Source organism: Elaeis guineensis, chromosome 8, assembly GCF_000442705.2.
Source record: "Elaeis guineensis isolate ETL-2024a chromosome 8, EG11, whole genome shotgun sequence".
NCBI lineage: Eukaryota > Viridiplantae > Streptophyta > Magnoliopsida > Arecales > Arecaceae > Elaeis > Elaeis guineensis.
In genome coordinates this window covers 133,993,008-134,006,536 of record NC_026000.2, presented here as the reverse complement: position 1 = coordinate 134,006,536, position 13,529 = coordinate 133,993,008, and the positions used below count along the sequence as shown (strand labels likewise).

At 56.2% G+C, this 13,529-nt stretch overlaps 1 pseudogene; it reads right to left on the bottom strand.

Moving 5' to 3' along the window:
- The window catches only part of LOC105037206 (probable cinnamyl alcohol dehydrogenase), a 24,118-nt pseudogene extending 10,972 nt beyond the window's left edge, over window positions 1-13,146 (bottom strand).
- Window positions 13,147-13,529: the final 383 nt, after the last annotated feature.

The window sequence follows — 13,529 nt, the reverse complement described above, 5'->3', positions numbered from 1 at the left end:
GCCGACCGACCGACCGACTATCGGAGGGCCCGACCGGCTGGCGGCCCGACCGACCGACCGACTATCGGAGGGCCCGACCGGCTGGCAGCCCGACCGACTAACCAACGGCCGACGACTCTGACTGGCCGATCGTAGGTCGACAGGCCGACGGACGATCAGCGGAGGTCGGGCGACAGGCCGACGGACGCCATCAGCGGCTAACTACGGCCATTCCACGGTCCATTCCCGACCGACTAAACCCAGAGGTCTGGTAGCCGACCCACATGAAGCTCGCCGACCGACGGAGGAGTCCGACGCCACTCTGCTGGCCACCGACCTGGGGTCGGCCGACTCCACCAACCACCGTACGGTCGCCAGACGTTGTCAGCCCTGACACGGACATGCGGCACAATTTACCTAGGGGCATTGTCCCGCCCGGGCCGGGTCAACCCTGGCGATTAGACGGCTACACGGCGACATGACATTTTCACGGCGGCTCTGACAGTCTACAGTGAGTTGACAGTTCCTCACTTGTCCGCGCCATTAATGATGGCGCCATACCGTGCTCCACTATATATACCGGGAAGGCAACAGTGCAAGGGTCGATCCGCCCGTCTCTCCCACATACGCAGGCTCGCTCCTCTCCTCTCTCCCTCTCTCTTTCTCAGAGCTCTCTGTCTGCATTTCACTGTTGCCCAGTCACCTCTCTGACTTGACCGTCGGAGGGTCCCCGCCGGAGCCGCCTCCGGTCAGTGCGGACTTCCTTTTGCAGGTGCACGCTTCCCGGCGATCGGGCGACGAGGCGATTGGCCGCAACAGATTGGCGCGCCAGGTAGGGGAGCAGCATGACAAAGACAAGAGCTCAACGATCGAGAGTCACTGGGTCGGCCAGGCGCTCTTCCCGCGGGAAGAAGCCTCCCCGCCCCCACCGGCGGCGGAGCCTAGCTCTCCGCGCCCTGCAGTGACCACGGAGGCCCAGATTGCGGCCATCGTACGGCAGATGACCGTACTGACCGACGCAGTCAAAAGCCTCCAGCAACAACCGCGGCCCGACCTATGCCTTCCAGGAGCAGCCGCCGACGGCCGCGCCGACCCCTGTCGCCTCCATGCGAGCGCTCCCAACAGCGCTCCCACGGAGAGGAGGAGGGCGACCACGCGCGACGACCGACGGTCCCAGCGGCCCTCTCCTTCCCCGTTGGAACGGGCGAGGAAGGAAAAGCGGCCGCGCACACCGTCGGCCTCTCTTTCAGAATCCTCCGGAGGCTCCACCCCTGGGGTCTCCCAGCATCGACGAGCGGACGACTACGAGCGACGGTTCGAGGAGATCGACCGCCGACTCGCCCAACTGCAGATGGACGGCCAGAAGTCTTCGAACGACGTCGACTTCCAGACCGCCCAGCCTCTCTCTCGACTGGTCCTCGATGAGCCGATTCCCAGTCGGTTCAAAATGCCGAACGTGGAGCCATACGACGGCTCCACCGACCCAGTCGACCACCTCGAGAGCTATAAAGCTCTCATGACGATTCAAGGGGCAACCGACGCTCTTTTTTGCATCGGCTTCCCCGCCACACTTCGCAAGGCTGCCAGGGCTTGGTACTCCGGTCTTCGATCGGGCAGTATCCATTCCTTCGCGCAGCTCGAGCACTCGTTCGTGGCCCATTTCAGCACCAGCCGAAAGCCCGCGAACGTCGGATAGCCTTTTCTCCCTCAAGCAGGGGGAAAACGAGACGCTCCGACACTTCGTGGCGCGATTCAACGCGGCCACGCTCGAGGTCCGGGACCTCAACGAAGACATGGCGGTTTCAGCCATGAAGCGGGGCCTGAGGTCGTCCCGATTTTACTTATTCTCTGGACAAGACCTCCCCCGAACATACGCCGAGCTACTGGAGCGCGCATACAAGTATATGCGCGCGGACGAAGGAGCGTCCGACCGACGCTTGGTCGAGCCCAGGGTCCGAAGGAGAAGCGAAGAAAAGGTCGGGAGCCCGCCGAACCAAGCAGGCCCCGGCCAATAGTCGGCTTTCTCCACCCCGACAGATCCAAAAATCACCCCGCCGACAGACTCCGAGGCCGGTGCGTCCCAGGTATGACTCCTACACTCCTCTCTCCGCTCCCCGTGCGCAGATCTTGATGGAGATCGAAGGGGAAGAATACCTGCGACGGCCTCCGCCTCTGAAGGCAAAGGGCCTCGACCATCGGAAGTACTGCGGTTCCATCGGAGCCACGGCCACGACACCGAGCGATGCATCCAGTTGAAGGATGAGATCGAAAATCTCATCCGCCGGGGTATCTCGGCAAATTTGAAAGGGTCCGCCGACCCGACCGGCTGCCGATCGACGCCCCCAGCCGACTGAAGAGGCCCGACTAACCAGCCGACGGCTGGAGTCATCAACATGATCTCCAAGCGGCTGGGATCGGGGACGTCTACAGGGGGGAGCCGACGAAAAAGCCGCGCCCGGACGACGTGATTACCTTTTCAGAAGACGACGTTCGGGCATCCAGACTCCCCACGATGACGCTGTTGTTGTGTCGGCGACAATAGCCAATTATGATGTAAAACGAATTTTTGTTGATAATGGAAGTTCGACAAATGTTTTGTTTTACTCGACCTTCTCCCGAATGCGACTACCGACTGATCGACTTAGTAGGGTCTCCACGTCCTTGATCGGCTTTGCCGGAGACACCGTCATGACAGAAGGAGAAATCACCCTGCCCGTGACGGTCGGTACCGAACCACGGCAAAGCACAGTCTCCCTCATTTTCGCGGTCGTCCAAGTTCCTTCGGCCTACAACGCCATACTCGGGCGACCCGGATTGAACGCCCTCAGGGCGATCGTCTCGACGTACCATCTCCTTGTTCGATTCCCGACCAAAAATGGAGTCGGAGAGATGCGCGGAGATCAACAGCTCGCCCGACGATGCTTCCAAATCTCCGTCCAAAGCGACGAGACAAAGGATCCCCTGACAATCGACAAACTGGATCAACGGGAGGAGGAAGAGCGGGGTTCGCCGGCCGAGCAGCTCGAGGCGATCCCGATAGGAGAAAATCCCGACAGAAAAGTTTGGATCGGGTCTCAATTGCCCGACACCGAACGCCACCGACTGGTGGAGCTGCTGACGGCCAACGCCGACATATTCGCATGGTCGGCAGCAGATATGTCGGGCATCCCTCCAGAAACAATTACTCACCGACTCAACATCGACCCGACAATGAAGCCGGTGAGGCAGAAGAAAATGTCCTTCGCCCCAGAAAGGCAGAAGGCCATTGACGAAGAAGTGGACAAGCTGCTCGAAGCAGGCTTCATTCGGGAATCCACGTATCCCGATTGGCTCGCCAATGTCGTCATGGTCAAGAAAGCCAACGGGAAATGGAGGATCTGCATCGACTATACCGACCTCAACCGAGCATGCCCGAAGGATAGCTTTCCACTCCCGAAGATCGACCAGCTGGTGGATGCGACGTCCGGATTTCGACTGCTCAGCTTCATGGACGCCTTCGTCAGGTACAATCAGATCCGGATGGCACCTGAAGACGAGGAGCACACCGCGTTCGTGACCCCCAAGGGCCTCTACTGTTATCGGGTGATGCCCTTCGGATTGAAGAATGCCGGCGCCACCTACCAGCGACTCGTCAATAAGGTCTTCAAAGACCAGATCGGGCGTAACATGGAGGTGTACGTGGACGACATGCTGGTAAAGAGCACGCAGATCCCGGACCATGTTCAGGATCTCGAGGAGACCTTCTGCACCCTTCGACGACACCGAATGAAGCTCAACCCGACCAAATGCGCCTTCGGGGTGACCTCGGGAAAGTTCCTCGGATTCCTCGTTTCTCAGAGAGGGATCGAGGCCAACCCTGAGAAGATAAAGGCGATCCTCGACATGCATCATCCGAACACCAAGAAGGAGGTCCAACAGCTGAACGGAAGAATCGTCGCTCTTAGCCGATTCATTTCCCGATCAGCTGAAAGGTGCCTCCCGTTCTTCAAGACCCTGCGCCAGGCGAACGGTTTCTCTTGGTCGGATGAGTGCGAACAGGCCTTTGAAGACCTAAAAAGGTACCTGGTTTCTCTTGGTCGTAAAGCCGCGGGTCGGGGAGACCTTGTATCTCTACTTGGCCACATCTTCTGAGATGATCAGTTCGGTGCTCGTTCGGGAAAATGAGTGCCGAACCCATCAGCCCATCTACTACACCAGCAAAGTGCTCCACGGCGTCGAAGCCAGATACTCGGAGATGGAAAAGATGGTTTTCGCCCTGACCGTCTCCGCGCAACGGCTCCGACCATACTTCCAGGCCCACGCCATCGTGGTACTCACCAACCAGCCCCTGAGGGCCGTACTGCGCCGACCCGACACATCCGGACGACTCACTAAGTGGGCGATGAAGCTTAGCGAGTTCGACATTCAGTACCGACCGAGGCCTGCCTTGAAGGCTCAGGTCTTGGCCGACTTCATCGCTGAATGCCCGACGACCGACCGAAGGTCGGGAGCTGAAGGCCCGGGACGAGATTCGGTCTCTGAGCCAGACCCGATCTCCACCTGGGTACTTCACATCGACGGAGCCTCCAACGCTCAGGGAAGCGGGGCCGGGCTCCTGCTCACGAATTCGGATGGGGTAGTCACCGAATACGCCCTCCGGTTCGACTTCAAGGCCTCCAACAATCAAGCCGAATACGAGGCACTCCTCGCGGGCTTGAGGATGGCGGAGGAACTGGGCGTCGACAGCCTCCGGGCATTCTCCGACTCTCAGCTGATCGTGGGACAGGTCAAGGGCGACTTCGAGGCGCGAGATCCGACCATGATCAAGTATCTTCAGAAGGTAAAGGATCTCGTGGCCCGCCTCGAGCATTTCGAGATCTCCCACATCCCCAGGATGGAGAACGCCCGTGCCGATGCTCTCTCCAGATTGGCAACGTCGGCCTATGATTCTTTGGGTCGGACGTTTGTCGAAAACCTCCAACAGCCGAGCATCGATCGGGTCGAAGAAGTACAGCAGCTAACGTCTGAACCAAGTTGGATGGACCCGATCGTCCGGTACCTGTCCGACGGGACCAGTCCCGAAGATCCTGCGGAGGCCAAGCAACTCCGATGGTCGGCGTCGCAATATGTGATCATGGACGGCCGACTCTACAAGAGGTCGTTCTCCCTCCCTCTGCTCAGGTGCTTGGGACCGACCGACGCTGACTACGCCCTCCGAGAGGTTCACGAAGGAATTTGTGGGAATCACTTGGGGGTCAAGTCCTTAGCCTTCAAGGTCTTACGACAGGGCTACTACTGGCCGACCATGAGGAAGGATGCGGCAGAGTTGGTCCGAAGGTGCGAGCCATGCCAGAAGTATGCCAATATTCAGCACCAACCGGCCAGCCAAATCACTCTCATTGCCGCTCCATGGCCCTTCGCTCAGTGGGGAGTCGATATTCTCGACCCCTTCCCACCGGCGTCAGGCCAGAGGAAGTTCATCGTTGTCGCCATCGACTACTTCACGAAGTGGGTCGAGGCCGAGCCCTTGGCGCAGATCACCGAGCGGAAGATGGAGGACTTCATCCAAAAGTCCATCATCTTCAGGTTCGGATTGCCGCGCACCATCATCACCGACAACGGACGGCAATTCGACAACCAAGACTTCAAGGACTTCTGCGCCAGGTTCCACATCCGTCATCGACTAACTTCAGTCGGGCACCCACAGTCCAACGGTGAGGTTGAGGTGACGAATCGAACCCTGCTCCATGGACTCAAGACCCGACTGAACGAAGCCAAAGGTCTCTGGGTCGACGAGCTGGGCTCCGTCCTATGGGCTTACCGAACGACCCCCCGTGTCCCGACCGGAGAGTCGCCGTTCAGTTTGGCCTACGGGACAGAGGCTATGATCCCGCTCGAGATTGGCCTGCCATCTTCAAGGGTCGAGCAGTACCACGAGCCGGACAACTCCGAAAGCCGGAGGGTCGACCTAGACCTTCTCCCCGAACTGCGAAATAAGGCTCAAATCCGAATGGCCTCATACCGACAGAGGATCGCCCGGTACTACAACGCTAAGGTCAGACCAAAGCTCTTCAGGCCTGGCGACCTAGTCTTGAGGAAGGCGGAAGTGTCGAAGCCCTTGGACCAAGGGAAGTTGGCTCCCAACTGGGAAGGACCCTACAAGGTTACTGACACCTTCGGGCCGAGGGCCTACCGGCTGGAGACCCTTGAGGGGAAGCCCATTCTCCGGACTTGGAACGCCGACAACTTGAAGCTGTATTACCAGTGAATTTTGTGGTTGGAATACAAGTTCAGTTTTAAATTTCGGAGTCCTGATCCTTCGACGTTCAACGATCCATCGGCCCTTACCAGGACCGATGCACCTACGGGAGTCGATACTCCTTCGACGTTCAACGATCCATCGGCCCCTTACCAGGACCGATGCACCTACGGGAGTCGATACTCCTTCGACGTTCAACGATCCATCGCCCCTTACCAGGACCGATGCACCTACGGGAGTCGATACTCCTTCGACGTTCAACGATCCATCGGCCCCTTACCAGGACCGATGCACCTACGGGAGTCGATACTCCTTCGACGTTCAACGATCCATCGGCCCCTTACCAGGACCGATGCACCTACGGGAGTCGACAGCCCGCGCGATTGTTGTCGCGACTTTCGACCAGGCTGCGACCGGTCGAGGGATATTCGGCTTACCACCGTTTTCACACAACGCGACCTTAGTCGCACCCACAGCTTCCCGACCGATTGACGGTCGGTCGAACGACATCCGGCTTGCTACTATATGTCGGACGACATAGAACCCGACGCAAGAGCTTGGGGATCCGACTTACTATCGCTCCCCCGACACTGCGCCGGTCGATGTTCGACTGAACGCATCTACGGAAGTCCGACTACCGAACCTTTACCAGGTTCGGTCGGCTCCCGACTTAACAGATGCGCCCGACCGGCGACTTCAATTATTGGAAGCCGACCTAAAGTCGGGACACAAGCTACTTCGGAGCTGTGCAAGTCGGTTAAGTCCTACCGACTTACCCGAGTTGGCGACTTCTCTAAGTTGGTAACTAGGGTTCGACATTACAGCAATAAGAGACATTTCAAACAAAAGACACAAGAAAAGACAATTTCATTCATTGATCGAAGGAAATTACAAAGTCGGGCCGAAGCCCGATTACACGTATTTTCAAAAAGAAACAAAAGGAAGACGGTCGGCTGGACCGATCATTCGTCCTGGTTGATCTCTTCGACCGATGGAGGATCGGGAAGGATCGGCGTCTCGACCGTAAGCGGCGCTGGGTCAACGGCAGAAGGATGTCCTTCAGTCGGCAAGGGACCTTCGGTCGGCTCCTGCTCCGGGACGGCTTCCTCCGCTGGGATGACGCCTCCCGACAGCTGGTCGGCCTCCTCTTCGGTTCCCTCCTCTTCGGCGAGTAGCGGGATGACTCGGCTGACGTCCACCTCCGGGTACAAGGCATGGACGGCATCCCGACCGTCCTCGAACCCGACCCGGTAGGAGGCGAAGCCCGACTCGAGCATCTCCTCCTTGTACCGGTCGGAGGCCCGGAAGTCCTCAACCGCACGATCGGCCGACTCCCTCGCCGACCGTGCCTCGTCCTCAGTGTGGGCCAGCTCCTCCCTTGCCAACTCCGCCTCGGCCCTAGCAATTTCGGCGTCGATCTGGGCGATGGACAACTCCTCTTCGGCTTCCGCGAGCTTCCCCAGGCTGACCCGAAGTTGCTCGCATTCCCCTTGGAGTTCGGAGGTGGCACCGTCCCGTTCGCGTCGAAGACGACGCACGGCCCGACCTTTGTGCTTGGCCTCCTTCTTGGCCGACTTCAGTTCGGCCATAAGCCGGGAGACCTCATCCGTCAACTTGGCCTCCCGGTCGACCGACTCCTGCAGTTGGTCGACCAGCCTCGCTCTTTCGGCCTCGGCCGCCGCCGACCTTTCCTTAAAGGCTGCCCGAACGTCGCCGAACCTTCGGTATCCGGCCTCCAACTCGGACATGGTGAAGATCAGCTGCCGACGGAAAAAAGCTTCGTCAGAATTATGTGGCAAGCAAAAATTCTCCTAAGGAAAAAGGTGACGCGAAGCTTACCTCCACCATTGTTGGGTAGAACCGCGACAGCATCTCGGTCACCTGCCGAGACCGCAACGACTGCACGTCGGTAGGGAGGAGGATCCCCTGGCACAACCTCCTCGCAAGGTTGTGGTCGGCCAAGGCCGATGCACCCTCAGGGTAGTATGCGCTGGGGGGCATTGATCTCTCCTCCTCCGAGGGCTCCATCGGGGCTTTCCCCCGATCAGCTGCCCCGACCGATGGGGCTGGCAGTGATGGGACGCTGGAGTTCGACCCGGCGCCCCCCGTTGCGCCAGCGGACGCCTCCGGACGATGTTCGGCTTCCCGAACGACATCCGGCTCCACCCGCGGCGGCGAAGCCGCCGACACTCCTTCGGCCACTTCCTCGGTCGGCCTCTCTTCGACTTGGACAGTCGGAGCCGCGAGGGCTATGATCGGCTCCGACCCCTCGGTCGCCGACGCTTCCACGGTCGGCGGGACTGGGGCGGGTCTCTTGGAAGGGCGCGAAGGGCCAGCCCCCGACGCTGGCCTCTTCCTCGCGGTGGCAAACTGACGAATCTCGGCATCGGTCGGCCTCATCCTCGGCGGTGTCCCTGCAAAACCGACCAGTGTCAAAGGCCGGACCAGAACTACCCTAAAGCCGAACAAAAAGAAAAGCTGGGGGATCGGGCGATACCTATTCGGGGGACCAGACTCAGGCCGGCATCATAGAGAGCTTGCTCGGTAACAAGCTCCCTCTGCTTCGGGACCGACATGTCTTTGAGTCGGTGGAAGTCCTCCCGGTCGTCCGCGTCGACCCGACTGTTGTCGTTGGCCTCAGTTCGGGGTACACCCCAGCGGGAAGGAAAGCCCCAAGAAGAAGAAGAAGAAATGAAAAAGAACTGGTTCTTCCATCCATGAATGGACGATGGAAGACCGATTATGAAAGCAAGACCCTTCCGGGGGTTGAAGAGCCACCACCCTCGGGCCTTGGGGTAGGGTCGGAGCACAAAAAATGCCCGGAAGAGGGAAACGCGAGGGTTGGTCGGCAAAAGCTGACACAACAACGCGAAGGAGATTATCAGACGAACAGAGTTCGGCGCCAGCTGCGCCGGACAGAGTCCGTAGTAATCAAGCAGATTCCGGACGAACTCCGGAATCGAGAGCCGAAGACCCGCGCGAAGGTCTTCGACATATAGCGCCAGGTCGCCAGGCGGAGGGTTGTTGACCCGACCGCCGGCCCCTGGAGCGGAGAGCCGAAACTGCTCCGGGATGCGATAGTGCTCCCGAAGCTGATCGACATTCGGCCCCGAAAGCGAGGAAGCCTCATCTTCCGGAGCCGATCGAGAGTCGTCGGTCGGGTTCCCCGACCGAGCTCCCTGGGTCGGTTTCCTGGTCATTATGCAGGAACCAAAAGAGCAGAAAGGGAAGAAGAAGGAGAAGAGGGGACCACGAACCCGATGGACCCTCCGGAAGTAGAGAAGAGCTCTGCCCGCGACGACCAAGAAATCGCCCGGACAGAGTTTCCCCCAGCAAATGGCAAGTGTGGGTCCTGGGTCCGGGAGGTCCTATATATATAGGGCCGACCGACGGCCGAGATGCTCCCGCGCCGACCAAAGACCTCCAGATGCGCGACGCGTGGCGCCCGCCGGTTGGCTGAGGATTCGGCGCGCTTCGTCCCGGGACGCCCGCACCGCCCTCATTAAATGCCGGAGCGGACGCCGGCCAACCACCATGACACGCGGCGCGCGGGGGTTGGCTCCGCAGTCGGCCGCCCGCGCCGGTCCGCGTTCCCGATGGGACGCCTCACCCGCGATCGGCGCCGAATATCCGATCGACTGACGCCGTATCATCCGGCGCCCAATCTTCTGACACCGACGTGACGACTGACGACGACAAGACGTGGCGTCTGACACCTGACGTCGGCGCGACTTCTGGCATCGACTAGACGTTCGGATCACTTGGGATTCGTGAGGTGTCTGACAACGGATCAGCCGGCGGTACGGTCGGATCTGCACATGCGACAAATCCACTCCCAGTCGTCCGATCTTGCTACCCGAATGAAGGCATCGGCCAGCTCTCCACCCGACTTAGGAGTGGAGGGGGCAACTGTTGGGGGATACCCGCCGACCGACCGACCGACTATCGGAGGGCCCGACCGGCTGGCGGCCCGACCGACCGACCGACTATCGGAGGGCCCGACCGGCTGGCGGCCCGACCGACCGACCGACTATCGGAGGGCCCGATCGGCTGGCAGCCCGACCGACTAACCAACGGTCCGACGCCACTCTGACTGGCCGATCGTAGGTCGGGCGACAGGCCGACGGACGCCATCAGCGGCTAACTACGGTCGGGCGACAGGCCGACGGACGCCATCAGCGGCTAACTACGGCCATTCCACGGTCCGTTCCCGACCGACTAAACCCAGAGGTCTGGTAGCCGACCCACATGAAGCTCGCCGACCGACGAAGGAGTCCGACGCCACTCTGCTGGCCACCGACCTGGGGTCGGCCGACTCCACCAACCACCATACGGTCGCCAGACGTTGTCAGCCCTGACAGGACATGCGGCACAATTACCTAGGGGCATTGTCCCGCCCGGGGCCGGGTCAACCCTGGCGATTAGACGGCTACACGGCGACATGACATTTTCACGGCGGCTCTGACAGTCTACAGTGAGTTGACAGTTCCTCACTTGTCCGCGCCATTAATGACGGCGCCATACTGTGCTCCACTATATAAACCGGGGAAGGCAACAGTGCAAGGGGTCGATCCGCCCGTCTCTCCCACATACGCAGGCTCGCTCCTCTCTCTCTCTCCCTCTCTCTTTCTCAGAGCTCTCTGTCTGCATTTCACTGTTGCCCAGTCACCTCTCTGACTTGACCGTCGGAGGGTCCCCACCGGAGCCGCCTCCGGTCAGTGTGGACTTCCTTTTGCAGGTGCACGCTTCCCGGCGATCGGGCGACGAGGCGATTGGCCGCAACAATATGCAACGAAAATAAATGATGCATTGCATACCTAAAATAAGCATCGAGCAGGTGAAATAGAGCGATTGGGGTGCAGCACCAACTAGAAGGATCTTTCCATCTGGATTCAGAAGCGAGAGGTATGGATCTATCGAATGGACAGCAGGAACAGTATCAAGAATATAGTCAAGGCTCCCATCAGCTTCAGCCATCTTGGTTGCATCACTGCTCACAATATAGGCATCAGCACCCAAGTGCTGCAGGGCCTCCTCTCTCTTCTTGTCTGATGAGCTGATGACAGTCACATGATGCCCCATTGCCTTTGCTATCAACACACCTACATGCCCAACTCCACCAAGCCCTAAGATCCCCCCCTTGAGGCCAGGCTCCAATCCACAAAACTGTCTCAAAGGACTGTAGGCTGTGACACCTGCACATAAAAGTGGGGTGGCTAGCTCTGGTGCTAATCTCTCTGGTATGCTCACCACATATCTGCACACAACAAACTAATGTTAATATTGATAAAACTAGAGCTTTTTTAGGATACTTCTTATATCATTTAATAAAAATTTTATTCATTTGTCGTGTTATCAATTGATTTTTCTTAAAAATTTTACATAACATCTCATAGTTTTTGTTTTATTTGTTGCTGATCATACATCATATTAACACTCAATACATTGGACTATATCTTAACCAGACTATATACTACTACTGTAATAGAATAGTATCGGCATGACATCCAGTACCGAAATGGCGAAATTTGAGAGCAAAAATACATAACAACGTGTGGAAGAGCTACTGACCTATGATTGACCACCATGGTGGATGAGTGGGCCGGCCATCGACATCCACACCATTGTAGGTGGGCACTGCCTTGCTGCAGTATTGCTCCCTGTTGGATTTGCAGAACCTGCAATCTCCACACGACCAAATAATGCCTCCAACGCCTACCACCTGCCCAACCTTGATCTTTCCTGCAACCTGCTGCCCCATTTCCACCACCACCTCATGCCTCTTTATTTTTGTTTATAAAGCAAGGGATAAAGAAGAAAGGACAGATAGGCTAATTAGCTGCAATCCTTATGGGTTATTCTGTTCTTTCATTTGAATATATAAACATCAAAATCATCAATCTAAACTAACCCAGGGACCAAAGGGTAGACGGCCTTGTGGACCTTGCTCCTGGCAATGTGAACATCCGTGTGGTCTAACCCACAGTAGAGTACCTTTAACAGCACGTCCTCAGGTCCCATTTCCCTGACAATGATAGCATTATATAATATGGTCAAAGATTCATCCATTGCTAGCAATTTAGAAGCCATGTTCACAACCAGAAACATCTAAGTCAGATTCATTGAAGAAGTTACATGAAGATCCGCCGAACTGAAACCTGTATCGGTTCGGTGATGGATATATATCTTTGAATTTATTTGAACTGAAGTTGATGGAGTCGGTAAATCATTTGCCTACTTCATTTCAAAATCGATAAAAATAAATAAAATCTTTTATTTTGAAACAAAATTCACATGTATAAAGAGTCACAAAGCTTTCAAAGAGAGCTAAATAAAGAGAAATCATCTTATGGTCAGGAGGTACTATAAAGGCCTTTTTGAATATTTTTATAAAATTAGGCTGAAAATCTTGTAGAAATCGAGTCCATTGGCCTATCTAATATGCATTTTCTAAGAGTTTATGTAAACCCGGTCTATATTCTATCTTTTCAATGCATTTATGTAATATGCATTTTTTTTTTAATCCTACAAAATTTGGACTGAGTGATATTTATGTCGCTACAGAGTCATGCTTAAATGTATGGCTCAATCACAGATTTTATAGGATTTTCAATGTAATTCTATAGCAGTATCCAAACTGGATCCTAAAGAATGTTCTATGGCCTGTGTGTATCATGAAATAACCAAAACATATACAAAGTAAATTGGCTCCAGAAATCATGTAGAAATTAAGAAGCTAGAGTAGAGTTAAAAGAAACAGGAACTTCTGACCCCATTTATACTATCCTATATTACCAACAAAAAAAAAAAAAAAAAAAGTAAAAACTATCCTAAAGCTTTGGTTGTTCTGACCTGAGAGTGAATGAATAGGGAGACAGCACACCCGTTTGATCTCTGGCCGCCCATGCAGTGGCCACCTTTGCATCCATCTTTGTAGCTGGGCTGGAGGATGTAGCAGAGAACATGAAAGGATATATAAACGGGAGTGTGTTTGAGAGCTGATTGCTTCTAAACCAGCACATCAAAGAACAGTTACCTAATCTTTACCCAAAAAAAAAAAAAAGGAAGAAGACCATCCAGAGGACGGGGATTGTATCTCTCGCGCGAAAGAGAGATTCACGCGAATCCACCGTTGGATCGCACAGTACCTGCTTTGAGAGCTGTGCAGTTGGTGAATAAAAAAAAATGGAATGCTTTGAGATCTATAGGCGGTTCGATCCAACGGTCAAAGATGATCAATCGTTCTTTGGTGCGAATGATACAACCCGAACCCCTTCCAGATGGGTATGAGGATTTGCGGTTGAGGGTCCAA